Here is a 15317-nt window from a genome sequence, read left to right as displayed (position 1 = left end):
GTTACCCCTTGATATAGCAAAATGTAAGACTTGCAAAAATCATGACGCAACTAGATGAAGCAGAAGTTAAAAGGGAATGTGTGGGGGAAGTGCTGTTTCTGGCTTGTCTACCCAAACTCTGTGTTTTTTTAGTGTGTGAGCATCAGCAATTTAATTGATTGATTGATTCACTGTTCTGTCCCACTGAGTTGTTTGGTGCCTTGTCTTCTTTAGTTTTCTTGTGTGTCTTCAAATCTCAAATCAAAATTTGCCTTCTCAGCTGCCTCAGCATGGGCCTGGGCTTCTGTCTTCACTGTCTTCAAATCCCAAGTCAAAATTTTCCCTAGAAGCTGCATCGTGGTGGGTCCGAACTTCAGTCTTTCCTGTTTTCCAATAAGTAACTCCCATGTCAAAGTTTGCCCTAGCTGCCTTTCTATGTGTGTGGGTTTCGTCTACTTCTTCATTTCACCCCCGCCCCCCCCCCCCCCTTAATGATAAAGTACCCAATCCTGGTTTTGGACCTATTTCTCTAGGTTAGATTTTAATTTGAATCAAGCAACTAAGGTTGCATTTCCCACCCAACCTCAAGGTGGGACCATTGCACTGGATTGCATGCCTACCCAGCCACAGAGTAGAGGGAGTGAACTACAGCCAAGGAAATCACAACATATTGTCCATCAACTGTTTTAGTTGTCTTTGCTGCCATGAGGCTCAACCAGGTTTGGAAGGCATCTCCCATCTGGATTGCTCCTATTTCTTTGTAATTTAGCAGACTTCATCCCCTCAGAAGGGTGTAGCATTGGTTGCTTCCTTGAAATATGCTGGATGTTCAAGTGCTGCCTCTGCCACTGTATGGTCCACATCCATCATCTACACTGTCTTACAGCATTTTCTGTGACTTTGATGCCAATTGAGCAAAAAACAAAAGCCTTGAACTATTTTTCATTCCTAATAACTACCTAGCCTCTACACCTATCCTTCTGAAATTCTGCAGGTTTCTTAACTAGGGATACCTCTATGACATATACTATTTGCATAAAACCAAAAATACGGAGGGAGGGAAGGAGAAGCAAATGCCACCAACCCCACAAAATTTCAGGACTCTTCTTCCACTAAAACCATTTACCCAAAGCTTACAAAATGTTGCAGGTTTCTTAGCTAGGACAACCTCAGTGCTGGGTCGTTTTCATAACAATTGACCACACACACACACACACACACACACACACGGATAAGTGTATCCTCTTTTGGAAACTGCCAAACTTTAAAATGCTGCTGTTTTGCATAACCCCCTGCACCTATTCATCTGAAACATAACAGGATTATTCCTCTAAGAAAGGGCCACTCTGCCCACAGATTTCATCCAATTGTAACAAAGAAAAATAATTATCAGCTGTTCTCTTTCTAATCCCCCAATCTTTGAAGATGCTTAGCACAGCCCCCACCCCTCCACCCTGTTCCTATTTGTCTGAAATGTGGCAGATGTCTTTCCCTGATAAGGGACTAATAGGCCCGCGAATTTCATCCAGTTCTAGCAAACAGCAAATGAGTTATAGCCGTTTGTGGACTTCCTGTGCCTGTTAGTGGGAGACATGAAACTTTGTTTTTCTGAATCTCATTTCAGGTGTCGTCCCCCCCCCCCCCCCGTCAAATTGGAGGACCACTGGATCAGCCAGAGTTGAATTGGTCTGTTTTCTTAATTGCTGAATCGGGGTCCAAATCAAATCTTTTGGTTGGTGCACATCCCTAGATTAAACCCAAGAACTGTAGCTAAGAAGTAACTGGAAGATTTCCTTCAGTATTGCAAGTGGTGCATAGCTTTGTTTAAGCCTGCCTTGCTAAGGTTTAGAGTTGATTTCCAAAAATGGATACTCTTCTAGGGACTGCTGTTTTTTTTCAGCCCGTTGCAGCTGCTTCCTGCTCTTGGCAAAAGGTCAACTGACTCGCTAACTCTGAGAATAATCTGCAGTTAAACATTCCGTTTGGGTTGGCAAGATTTAATTAAACCAGATTCCTCTTTGAGGCTTAAGTCTCACCCCCACTTAAAAAAAATACTTATGTTGGTGTAGGTTGCTGGGCATCCAGAAGAGGTCAGAAGTTAAATGACATGGGTGCATACCTTTTTGATATGTACAACTGGCTCTCCAACTGAGCCTCTTTATTATGTCAAATGTAGTGGGTCCAGCATATAAGAAAAGAGTTTTGGTTAGCCACTGATTTGCAATGTGCTAGGTAAAAGAAGGCGACCTACCTGTTGAACAAAATATTTATTCAGGAAAATAAATGCTTCAGGCTTTTCAAAAGAAACATGAAACAGCACTCTACCTAATACTTTGTTTTTGGCATATTAAGTTAAACACCATAGGTCAGGGCAACATCTTTAGAGTTACAAGGAATCTAAAGTGATCTCCAGATGTGGCAGGTGGAAGCAAAAATGACAGGTATTGCCAATGGCAAATAAGTCAGACAAACTGCTCCAAGAAGGAACTAGCCCCCACCCAAAACATGGGCACCACAGCCAGGATATACATCAACATTCACTTAATTTCTTACCTATAATAAATATTTGGCAGGAACATAAAATAGTACAGCTGATAAAAGTTGAAAGCCACCTAATAAAACAGGAATAAAAAGAGAAAAAGATTATAAGAGGACAAGCAGCGCATAAATGCAATAGATGCGTTATCAGGCTTCATCCTTTTTTTATTACATGTACAGAGCACTTAGTATATTGTGACGAAGTTAGACCAACTACAAATGGAGCTGGAGAAAAAAAAATCCATAAGATTACTAGTTCTGCGTGCATCCCTTGATCATGCTTTGTTTCCAGTGTGGTATGCTCTTAGTCAGGGGCACATCTGTACCAGAAAGCCAGTGCAAATGCCTCTCACTGATCTCACCACCTTACTCCTCATCAGAGCATGCCCCTTGTTTACATCTGTAGCAGAGTTCAATGGTGTCTGGAGCAAGGAGGAGTAGAAAGAGATAACAAGGCTGTGTTTGGGATGTGCAGGAAAGAGAACCAGCACCAGGAGGCCATTACGTCACCTGAGCGGCCCTAGCTTCTGTTGCTTCCCCTTCCCCTTCCTCCCAAGCATGAGTGTCAGAATGGTGTCTGGGGCAGCTCAGGGAAGACCATGCTTTTTGCCTTCCATTGGCTCAGCGGAAGTTAGGTTTATCAAATGTGTTGTGTTACAGAGGTTCCTAATTCTTTCACTGAGTTGACCCTAATGGATTTTTGTTTGTTTGTTTGTTTAAGACTCTTCTCAATACTAACTATGAACTCATAAGTGATGCTCTCTTGAGGCCCGTGTGCTGCATAACCCCAGTGCCCGGTATTTGCAGCCTAGCAACTAGCACCCCATTTAGAAAACACAAGGTGGCATAAGTGTAGAAATGGGCGTGCTTGTATGTGAGGATCATTTTGTCTGATAGAATTGTATCCCTAGGGAGAAGGGGAGTGGAAGTTAAGCCAAGTTCGTCAAGTGTATGTGAGGCAAGGCAATCTAGGATGGGCACAATGAATTTAGGCTTTAGGAATCTATGAAGGATTAGAGCCCAGTCCTTGGAGTTAATTCACTAAGCCCACTTAAGAGAAGTAGATTGACTGGATCCAGACTGCTGTTCAGCCTTTTGGTCTTGATTGTATGCTTCTGGCTGGATGCGCCTGATCTCATCTGATCTTGGAAGCTAAGCAGGGTCAGCCCTGGTTACTACTTGGATGAGAGACTGCCTAGGAATCAGGCTTCCTGCATTGAGCAGGGGGTTGGACTCGATGGTCTTGTAGGCCCCTTCCAACCCTATGATTCTATGAGCTCAGGATCCACATGGGAACCTAGGTGTGGAAGGTTTCTAAATTTAAAAAATAAAACAAGGTGGAGACAGGCTCAGCAGAAAATTCTTGAGGGATGTTCGTGGCTACATTTATGTCTGTGGTCAACATACCAGATCAACATACTACATTAGACTTGGGTTTAGTGGGAGAGTGTTATATGTCTGTGTCAAAAGCTGAGTTTCAAAACAAAGCTCTTTCCATCCTCTATGTTCTCATGTTTGAAAGCCTAGGGACGTTTCTCTTGGGCAAGGATTGAATCACAGCTGCTGCTGCTGCTGCTGATAGCCCTGTTGCCGAAGTCAGCCTAGTAGTGTGGCTTTCACTTGTTCTCGCAGATAGGAGACACCACTAAACAGAAGTGACAGGGGCTTGCAGGAGCGATGGGGTAGGGAGTATATAGCCAAAGAGTAGGCTTTTGGGCAGCAGGCAGTTGTGTGTACCTCTTCTCTTCTACCAAATTGAAATGAGTTGTGCCCTGCCAATTCTTTCTACATGTCTATAGCCACTACCTATGAACTTCATTATCGAAGCCTGGGAAAAACAACACATTTGAGCTGCTGTGCATGTCTCCCCTTCCCCCTTTACAAAGCCAGTTGTGTATCTCCTCAACGGCTTCCGGTCTCTAGCTTATCAAGCACATTTTAATGTCAGATCACAAGTCCCATCCTGAGTATATCCCCCTCCTTTCTCCTGGTGTGCATTCCTGCTTCTGTGTCCCACTTGATGTTCAAACCACAGCACTGGGGAGCGGTTGGGCTGAAACAGGATAATCAGGATATTACTTGAGTTTTGTATGTGTATGTTTGAGTGGGGGGTTATCCCAGGCAGACACCCCCTTCATCCCCCTATCAGACTGCACTTGTTTATTATACCATCTGTTTTCTCGGTGCTGGAGATGATGCTGGGGATATGTGACTTGGGGCACTCAGGCGGAAACTGGCCTGCACAAGGCCAGGCATGTGTTTGCCTCCTAGCGATGCAGCGGTCAGCAGCAAATTGCCACTGCCTCCTCTCAGCATGGGAGAGTGAGTGAGGGCCTGGAAGTGTTTGAGATGCAGAAAGATGGACTGTGTGAAGGAGACAACATCGGAGATTTGGGGAGGGTGCAGGATTCAAGAAGAATATGGGCTGCGGCAGAAGAAAACAGGCTGATGGACCAGATATAGAAGAGATAAAGGGACAAAACAGCTGAAGAAAATGCAGAGACTAGGAGGTAGGGATAGCCAGAGTTGGTAGACATGGACAAAATGAAAAGGAACAAAGTAGGAGTGTTCCATAGCCCCTTCAGCAACGGGCATATGAAAGTAGCTATGAAGAGCATGAATCAATATTGATGGCTAGACTATTTGTCAGAGAGATTAGGGTAGAGTGAGAGGTGGGTTGTGCAGACAAAGACAAGGAAAAATGACTGAAACAGGAGATATGTATGGCCAGAGTGGCAACTTTTGTGAACATGAGAAAGTGAAGAGTGAGGAGGAGGAGATAAGGAATAAATATGGACTAAAGTGTGAGATAGGATTCCCAGAATGTGAAGACACCATGCCTTCTTTGGCAGGCTACCAGAAACAAAATACTTCCATCCTTAAGATACAGTTAAGATGAAGGAGATAGTTGCCAGTTGTCACAAATCTTGATGTATCAAGGTTCTCCTGTATGTTCTGGAGGGCATTCCAGCACCTTTGGGTTAGCCTAACCCTCTGGATGGCAGGCAGGGTCCAATCACATTGATCTTCCCTCTTGTCTCCAGACCAGCACTGCCTAGTGCGAGTGTAACAGGGTCCTTGCTGAACTCCAGAAGGCTCAGCAGTTATTTAAATCATCATCATCATCATCTTTTTATTCCTCCCATGCTGCATCCAGCCAATATATATTATATATGACAAAGCCCAGCCCAAGTTTCTTTGATTATACAACTTATTACACAAGAGGGGAAGGGGTCTTGTATCACACTTGGTGAAAAATGAATGGCAGAGTTGCTCACAATCCAGGGCCTGCAAATCCCAAATGGGGAAAGAAAAAGGGCATTGCCGTTCAAGGAGCAGGTCTATGGGCAAGAGGTCTCTTTCCCTCACCTCTTCTTCTAATAGCTCTTTGACATAGTCCCCCAGTATCTTCAAATGCCCACTTGGGCTCATAGTAACTGCCCTTCACAGATGGGAAATGGGGAAAAACCAGGAACCTGGGTCTTCCTAGATCTGAGGTCTCAGTGGGTTCAGAAATCAGAGGAGAACCTGGAGGTGGTCTCTGGCAGCTAGGATCACCTGTTTCGCACACAGCTGTTCCCTACATTGTTAGCTAAGGCTACACATATAGCTTAATTATGGGTGGACAGCACATGGACTGCATGTAGCCCACCATAGACATTTGTGCAGGCCCCACCATGACACCACCATTGCTGCCGCCACCGCCCCTGAAATTACAGCAGAATGGGACTCCCAACAGCCCTCCAAGCAGTTGTTTGGCAGATAGTGAGGAGCCTATTTCTTCTGGGAAAGAAGTCACAAGCCCCCTGTGCACGTTTCCCAATTGGTGGCAACAGTGGGGATGGGTGCAGCCCTTGTAGTGTTCTGAGGTGCCCAATGTGCCACCCCCCCCCCCACACACACACACAACCCTCCAAATTTGCTAACCCCTACGTACTGGCAACATCCCACCAAATAAAAGTGAGGCTGAGGTAGTGTCATGTTCTCCAACCTAGACCCAGACTCAGGTTCAGGGAAAGACTTGGATGGGAAGGAGTCACCACTCAAAGATGTTGCCCTACCAGACTCCTTGGGTACAGAAGATGGAATCCTGGTGTAGCCCCCATCAGCTCCATAATACAGTAATGACCCTTTCAGCGGTCAGACAGCTCCTCAGAAGGGGCTGAGGCGAACAGCGGAAAAAGACTGGCGACTCTCCATAAAGCCTCAGAAGGTTTCTCAACCTTGCTGAGATAATATCCTCCTTTGGGACAATATTCCAACCAGCACTTTCTGCAGTGTGCTAGCTAAAGTCCCAACAGCCTTTGCACTGCCTGTTGTGATGCTAATCTGCTATGTCCTGCTTTACCTGATATGACCATGATTTACCTAAAGTGACTTGGACCAATCAGAAAATATATCTGCTGCAGCCTACTTCCCCTAAGATTCAAAGTAGACAATCTGGGCAAGTGGCAACCATGGGTGCTGTTATTCCCTAGAGGCCTCCCAAACCTCTACTGGTGCCATTTCCTGAGTTTTTTAACAGAAGGTAAAATGGAGTCATTGGATCCCATGCTCATTTGAAACCAAGGACAAAAAGGCCTTATCGAGTTGTAAGAGGCACTCCAGGATTTATTCTATACGTTTCTTCCTGCCCAAGAAGAATGGAGATGTTAGAGCCATTTTCAATTTGAAATGATTCAACAAAGTCCTTCAACAGAGGCACCTCAGGATGGAGTCACTAAAGACCATGGTGGCAGCTTTCTCAGAAAAGGACTTGATAGTTTCAGTGGATCTATTAGATCATCACATACCTCTCAGGTACCTTCTGTGGCTGGCCACAGAAGATTTGCCTACCATGGATGACATATCCAATACAAAGTTATGCTGTTTGGGCTGAAGTCTGTACCCAGAATATTCTCTGAAGTTCTCATGACTCTGGTGGTTCACCTGAGAATGAAGGGCAACCACCTCTTATCCCCATTTAGATGACATTCTCTTCTGGTCACCATCTGGGGAGAAGAGAATAGAGTGTCAGTAGAAGTAACAGTCTACTGCACTGAAGCACACAGTGTTATTGTGAATGTGGACAAGAGCTCCCTGATACCATCACAGAACTTGAAGCATCTGTGGTTTCTGGAGCCATTCTGATTCAGAAAGTTTCTGATGGAGGAAAAGCAGAGCAAGATCCTTCTAGCCATCCAAGCAGCCAAGAGTGGAAGGCAGGTGGACCTTACTTGAGGGGGCTTGTGGTGTCCTGCCAGGACTTGGCGGCTTGGTCATGACTTTACAACAGGGATGTCCAGCGGTTGCTACTGCCCCAACCAGAATGAGATGCCAGCCAGGCCAACCTACGGATTCCAATCTCACAGAGACTGCAGTCATCCTGGGCATGATGGCTAGCTGCATTGAAGTTTACCAGTGGAGTCAGACTGGCAGCTCCTGTCAGAATGGTCAGATTAGGCACCAGCCTACGGGGGTGGTGTTCCCTCCTCAGGAACCAGTAGTAATTGGGAGAGATGACACCAAGGAGTCAACAGAGCTGTGTTTCCCCCAGTGGACCTTTGTGCCTGCATAGAGGTATTCAGTGCCCACTCTGCTGCAAATAGATGGTATTTGTGTCTGTGAACTTTGGGGGGTAGCAGGGAATGCAGCACATGTCTCCACAGGCACAGAGACAAAGAGCTAAGATATCAAAGGGACATTCCTGTGATGCTGCCTGAGCGGCAACCTTCTCAAAAGGCTGTGTCATGCAAGACCCTTATTAAGCAGAGTCCAAGTGTACTTGCCATGTTTGCTGACATTTCCTTTTACTGACCAAGTATTGGGAGAAGACACATGGACACGTTTCTAGCCTAGAAAGGGGGACTTGGGTGTCTTCCAGAATTCCCATACAATTTGATTTTACAAATCTCTGGCCCCTTATGTGTGCAAATACATAGTGTGTGCAAAGTGGTGGGGATTTCAAAGATAATTATCTCCATCAAATCTAGATTTGATTATTTGGCTTTCTGTATGTACATATTATAGGCAAACCTGAGTCTAGGTGGGAGAACCTTAGGCATTCTGCTCAGACTAGGCAGTACTTTGTAACAGGCAGTACCACTGCAGTGTCAATGAGATGGTATATGGTGCAATTCCTGTAGTGTAAATAGCACCTTTGTACAGTGCTGGTCCAAGACATTTTGCAGCCTTGAATGAAGCCCAAATTGTCCCCACCTACTCCCGCTTTCCTGGTTATGACCAACACTTTGAAAAGTTTTGCTGCACTTTTCACATCTATCCCCCATGGTATCACCTGAAGCAGATCACTTCTCCCTGCTGCATGGCAAGGCTAGCTCTGTCTTTGGACATGCTTCCTTATTATATAGCACTGTACTTAGAACAGCTAAGAAGAGCTGTAGTGCTTGGTTATGTATTACATTTCTGACTGGCATTAACAACACCAGTGTGTTGCACTTATTCTCAAGAAGTGTGCATGTGACGCCTCATTTAAAGAAAAATTCTTGGGACAGGAGACATGCTTCTTCCTCTCTCCCTTTCTTGGTTTTAATACCAACACTGTTTACATCCCCCCACCCCAAAAAAATCCCAAACCCAACTACATGTATATAAACCTGCCAAATAGAGGTTAATACTTCATGCATGTGATGAAGTGGACAGTGTCCATGAAAGCTTATGCCATAATACATTTGTTAGACTTTAAAGTGCCTCAAGAATCTTTGTTGTTTTTGCAACAATATCCTGTCATTCTATTCTTCTCCCCAGTCTTTCAGTTTCCCTTTCCCTCTAATTGTATTTATGTATTGTTTTTCCTCCTTTTCTTTCACATAATACCTTTTTTATGCAGGATATTCCTTCCAGTTACCCGTGTTTCTTTCCCCTTAGACTAACCTTTTAGCTCAGTTCTTACCCCTACCCCACCTCATTTCATCTGTCTCCCTCTTCTCATTTCCTTTCTCTTTATCTTTCTTGAACTAGGCTGTGAATTCTATCACCGTCATATTGGGACAAGCTGTAAAACTGAAATTCCCAATGGGCTAAGTTGTGATCATTTCATTTTTACATTGTCCTTGGATGTGAAGAGGTGTTTATGCAAGGGGGAGTGAGTGAGGGGGGGGAGTGCAGGCCAGAACTAATGGAGCTTAAGATGAATATAGGTTAAATACAGATAAGACCTTAAGTGTGTGTGTAAAACAGAAGTGTCTTTTTGCTCTTGGCTAAGTACCAAAAACATGGCAACTGAATAGTAGAGCTACACATATAATATATTGGATGCATTATCCATCACGTGAAGATGTGTTACATACAGGCCTATTGTCAAAGGACAATCACCCTTATCCTGCAAAAGAAGATCAGGTCAATGCCTGGATTTTGTGCAAATCTGATACAGAACGGTGCATCAGGATGTGAACCCTCATATGCACTGCGGTGATGGTTCATTCTCCTGAATTGGCTGGATGCATCTCTTGACATACATGAGGATGCTCGTTCTACGTGCTGTGCCTCCAGTTGTGTGGGACTAGAGCTAGATGGAGGCCAATCTCTTTCTGGTGAGACTTTTCCATCTCCAAATCCAGCCTGGACATCTCTCAGATGGCTTCTGTAAAGGAGCACTGGAAAGCAATCAGATGTGAAAGCAAAGCCTAGTGTCATGGTGGAAAAGCAGACTGACATGCATGGCAGCTTCCTTGCTCCAAAAATGTGTATTCTCCACAATATCACAGAAATGTTGCTTGAAGGGTTATAACAACAAGACGATTTAAAACTTCTAAAAAATGTGTACCTACCCACCCAGTGAACCTTTGCATGAACATATTTTCTCTTTAACCTATTTTCCCATTTATTGTCATATTTTATATGTTTGTGAGTGCTTACCCTGAAAGGCAGAGTATGTTAAATTACACAATAATAATAATAATAATATTAACAACAACAATAATAATAACAATAACAATAATTATAACAACAACAACAATAAATACAATCTTAACATCAGTAACATTAAATGTCTATGGCTGCAATTCTAAATACTACAGAGCTTTGACTAGGGTAGTAAGAGTAATGGAATAAACAAATAACATTGTGGAGTAAGCCCTGTTGAACACAGTGAGACTTAATTCTGACTAAACATGATAGGATTAGACCACTAGTTTCTGGGACTCGGGGGAGACTTCAGGTGGGCGGTTGTATCCACATACTTAACTAGCTATATTTTCTTGTCATAATCGCTGGTATGAATAGAATGAGCACCAAATACTAAGCATGTCCTCCCACTACATGTGTATGTGTTTGGCTAGTAGAATATTAATTTCCTTGAACTGAATATCTTATAAAAATCTTAAACTTGAAATTCTGAAAGCTGTAGTATTTGGATATTAACTGTATGTGTCACATTGCAAAACAAACAGATTTTGGGTTTATAAATGAAAAAGGTATGCATTGTTTTGTGGGCAGGAAAGGCATACTGTCATCCTGATCTAGAAATAGTTGTACACAACAATTGGCCTGAGAGAGCAGGCCAAGATGCATATCCCCAACCGCATAGTGCAACATGGCTGAGGATCAGGTTAGGTAAGATGCCTCAGATGCACATCACTAAGGTTTCTGAGGAATTATAGTCTCCAAAACATTTAATAGGGAGTTAGTAACCATAACCAGGGCTCTATGTGCGCTCTGCATTAAAATTATAATAATTACAGCTCTGCACCTGGGCAATCCAAATTTTGCATCAAACAAAGCTGAATTATGGAATGTATGCAAATTATTCAAACTGAACAAGTTGGCATAATTTTCCTTACTTTCCATATTTTATTCTGCAGCTTTTACTGTTTTGCTATTCATGAAGAGGGGCAAGAAGCTATGCAGGACACTGAAGCCTCCCCCACCCACCAGAGCAACTGCGGATCGTGTTCAGTTATCCCACTGGCTTCTGAGATTTCAACAGGTTTTGCCTATGTATCTTCAAGCATCTATATGTATCTATAAGGCTTAGATGTATGCTGTATGATGAGGAGGATAACATTCTTGGGAAGCCAAGTGCTGTGCTCAGTATCACATTTTGTAGATTTTCTGTGTTCCCATAGATTGTATTTATTTATTGAATCATAGTAATTATACCCCAATTTTCTCTTCAAAATATATTCAAAGCCGCATACAAAACATAAATGATAAAAGCACACTAACAAAATCAAAGTCGCTAAAAGAAAGAGAGACTATAACACGGTTGGAATAGCAAAGAAAACTAAACACTAAAAAGCTGTCTGAATAAAAACACCTTACAGAGCAGACTTCCTCAGTTATGTCAGCTGACAGACTATAGGATGTGGCAGAAGCCCCACCGCAGTGACAGCATGCAAAATACACTGCCATCATGACAGATACACCAGTGGAACAGTCCATTGGTGCAGCCATTCCACCAGTGAAGATACACCAGTAAAATGGCAGCACCGGCCATGCTATTGGGCGGAGCCAGGGGCTACTTTAGGCAGCAGATTTTGAGTGTCAGGAACGAGCAGCAAATTCTTCGCTATTTAAGTTGTGGTGTTTTTCTTTACTTCCAGGAAGGGGAGAGGTGCTTGTGAGGTTTTCTTCTTCAGATGCCAAAATACCTTTATCAGCCTAGGGTACAATGCACCTTGACTTTGGATGGAGGGCACCATTTCTGGCTCCACTTCAGGCAGCAAAATGTCTTGCCAAATGGCTAAAACAGGGTAGAGTTCGGGGAGGCGAAGTTTGGGGCAGGAACAGGTGAAGGTGTTCCTAACATGGGATTGAGGCCATCTAGGGATGGACAAATCTGTCATTTTCTGATTTTTTGGATATTAAGTTTGGTTCAGTTTATCCTGAAATTTAAGGGTGTTTTTTTTAAGGTGCATGAAAATGTGTATGCATTTTTGTATGTGTTTCTCCTAATACATGTACTTTTGTATGAAATTTTATTTAATATACACATTTTTGTAATCAGTTTTTCTAATATAATGCATGTTAACATTATTTTCACTAATATATGTACATATTTTTGGATGCATTTTATTGGACAATGCCACTGCAAAATTGAGAGAAGTGTGGATTTCAAAAGCTAAGTGAAGTTTCAGTTCAGATATTGGTTCAAAAGTGCCAAATTAAATAAGTTTGCCTTGAAGTGCAAACCCAACCAGTTTCTCCTCCACCCCTAGCGCTATCAGGGGTACTGCACCTGCTGCCCTGCTGTCTATGAAACCACTGTTCAACCCATTTGTACCCTGCTGGGGTGACTGGCTGGTAACCCCACACATTTGACTTTTCCTTTCACAACTGACTCCATCCTGGATGCTATTCAATAAAGACTTTACTACATGTGTTGTTTCTTTGTCGCAAGAGAGCCATAGATAGGGAATGGAGTTCTTTCCCACCCCTTAGTATAATCTGGCTGTAACTGGGCTCAGGATGAGACTGGAGGCAGGGCAGGAAGCCTGCTGTTCTCAAGACCCATAGTGCCTTCATTTTCTGCTCACTCAGGTTTCCAAGGACTCTCGGGGCACACAGGTGGGATAGGTACTGCTGCCAGAGTGTATGAGGCAATGGGGGGGGGGGTGCTTGCTTATTGTGAAAATGAGGGGAGGAGTTGATCACATGGGTTGCCAGTGGGAGGGGTGGGCAAAAAGGACTAGGGCTAGTTGGTCTATGCAGGAGTCATACTATTGGTCTATGTAGTGTTCCTCCTAATTGTCTAAGTTGTGTCTGTGTGGGAGCCCTTCTCCACCTTTCCTCATGTGGGGTTGTGCCCTAGATTTGAAGTTGGGACCCTTTGCATGTAAAATGTAAACCCCCCATCTTGGAAATTGCATCTGTTTTCTACATATGTAAGTGTCTCATCCCACCCCACTCCTGGATGGAACTGCTACCATGCAACTGTACCTTAAATCTCATGTGGGAGCACTTGGAAGCACTCAAAGTTATCTCAAGCGTTGCTCTTGCCTGAGGAAAAACAGGGGGACAGATCTGCAAACACTGTTCTTTCTTGCACAGCCACTTTTAATTTCAAACAATTTATATAAGAACCCTAAGCAAGTCCTGTTGGGGGGATTGGGGTGGAATGGAGCTCATACAAAAGAATTACTTGAAGGATGACACCTATGCTACAAGTTGCCCAGGACCTTCAGGGGACCCCAATTTGGGATGTATGGGCTTGTCTTTTTAATCGGTTATGCCAATTTTCTCCCTCACAACTGCCGAAATAGTTGGCAATCCCATGGCATTGCTGTGTGGTGGCAACTGTGAAGTCCTAGCTGACCACATTTTTTTACAATGGGTATAAACAGATGCTGCCAGATTTTCTGCCTTCAGACACAACACAGCATAATTGCCTAAAGTGAAAGAGTGATAACAATTGATTATACATCCAAGGCCAGGCAACTGAAATTCTAGCTGCACTGTTGAAAAGGTTTCCTTAAAAACTGGCCATGTAAAACATTCAGCCCTTATGTCCATACTTGTATACTTAAATGTACATATATTGTCAAACAAACATGGAATCAGAATTTACCAAACTTTGCAAAGTTCTCCATATTTGACACAAAAAGGACCTAAGATTTAAAAAAATTGTGTTTGGGAGAAACTGAAACACATTCTTCCGTCAAGGCAGAAGGCTTTGAATTCTTGGCTCATAAAAGCTAGGGTTTGAATCCCTGTGTATTCTACCATGTTAGTGCTGAAGGGTCGCTACCTCCTTTTTTCTCGCAGGCACCTCATCTTTAACAGCTACATGACAGCCAGGTACAACATGGCCCTCTCCATGCTGGGAATAGCTGTACCTGCTGCATTTCGCTGGTGCAGATGAGTGAGAATTTAATTTCAGTTCATTTTTTATCAGAATTTACCAACATCCACAAAGTTCTTGACATTTGGGAGAGAAAGAACTTGAGATTTAAACAATTCGAATTCGGGAGAAAGTGAAACTGACAGATTCACTGATCTCTGACAGAGGGAGGGTCCACACATCACGCTAAGCCACCCTGAGAATAAGCCACCATGGCTTGGTTGTTTGTTTGCTAACCCAACAAATGATTGGGCTTGCTGTAACTTGTTTCCTCTCTCATTCCCCTTCAGGCCTCCCACCATCTCCAGCATCTGTCCCAGGTGCCTTTGCAGCACAACTCATTTCCTCAGTACCTACCTTATTTTTTTCTGCGCTGGCTGGCTGGCTGGCTCTGAAGCCATTCCTGACAATCAACGGTGAAGTCACCCTGCTGGGTTTGGACAACACAACAAGCCACCATGGGTATCAAAAACCCAAAAACAAGCCATGGGTTCTCAGGGTGGCTTGTTCATGAAAAATAAGCCACCCTACAGCAATCGTGCCGGAGTTGCACAACATGACAACCCACCATGGGTGATCAGCTGTGGCAGGGTGTTGTGTTGTGTGAATCAGGTCAATGAGTTTTAGATTCATATCAGAAAATGCAGGGTAGAGAGACATACCAATGGCCTTGCAACTGAGCTCTGATGGCCCAGTTCCAGATCCTCGGAAGTATATAACAGTTCTAATCAAGTACTCTGTATCCCATTGCCCATTCTCCAGTTCCTGGCAGTTCAAGGGCCTTTCCAGACATAGCAGTCCTTTTGGAAGTGCCCCACAACTGAGTGAAATGACCTTGCTCCAGCTAGCCTTCCTACTGTGGGGCAATTGCTCTTTATTGGTTCTCTCAACCCTTTAGCCAGAGTTGCTGCTGGTGAATACCAATTCCTGCCTCCAGCTGGCACAGCTATTTCACATCCTTTAATGGGAGGAAAGTGGTTCCATAGGAGTCACAGGAGCTTCTAGGATGGTCCCTGTAACA

This window comes from Heloderma suspectum, chromosome 7, assembly GCF_057233095.1.
Source record: "Heloderma suspectum isolate Gila_16-S chromosome 7, 16-S_ref, whole genome shotgun sequence".
NCBI classification, from domain to species: Eukaryota; Metazoa; Chordata; class Lepidosauria; order Squamata; family Helodermatidae; genus Heloderma; species Heloderma suspectum.
Note: the sequence above shows the minus strand (reverse complement) of the source record.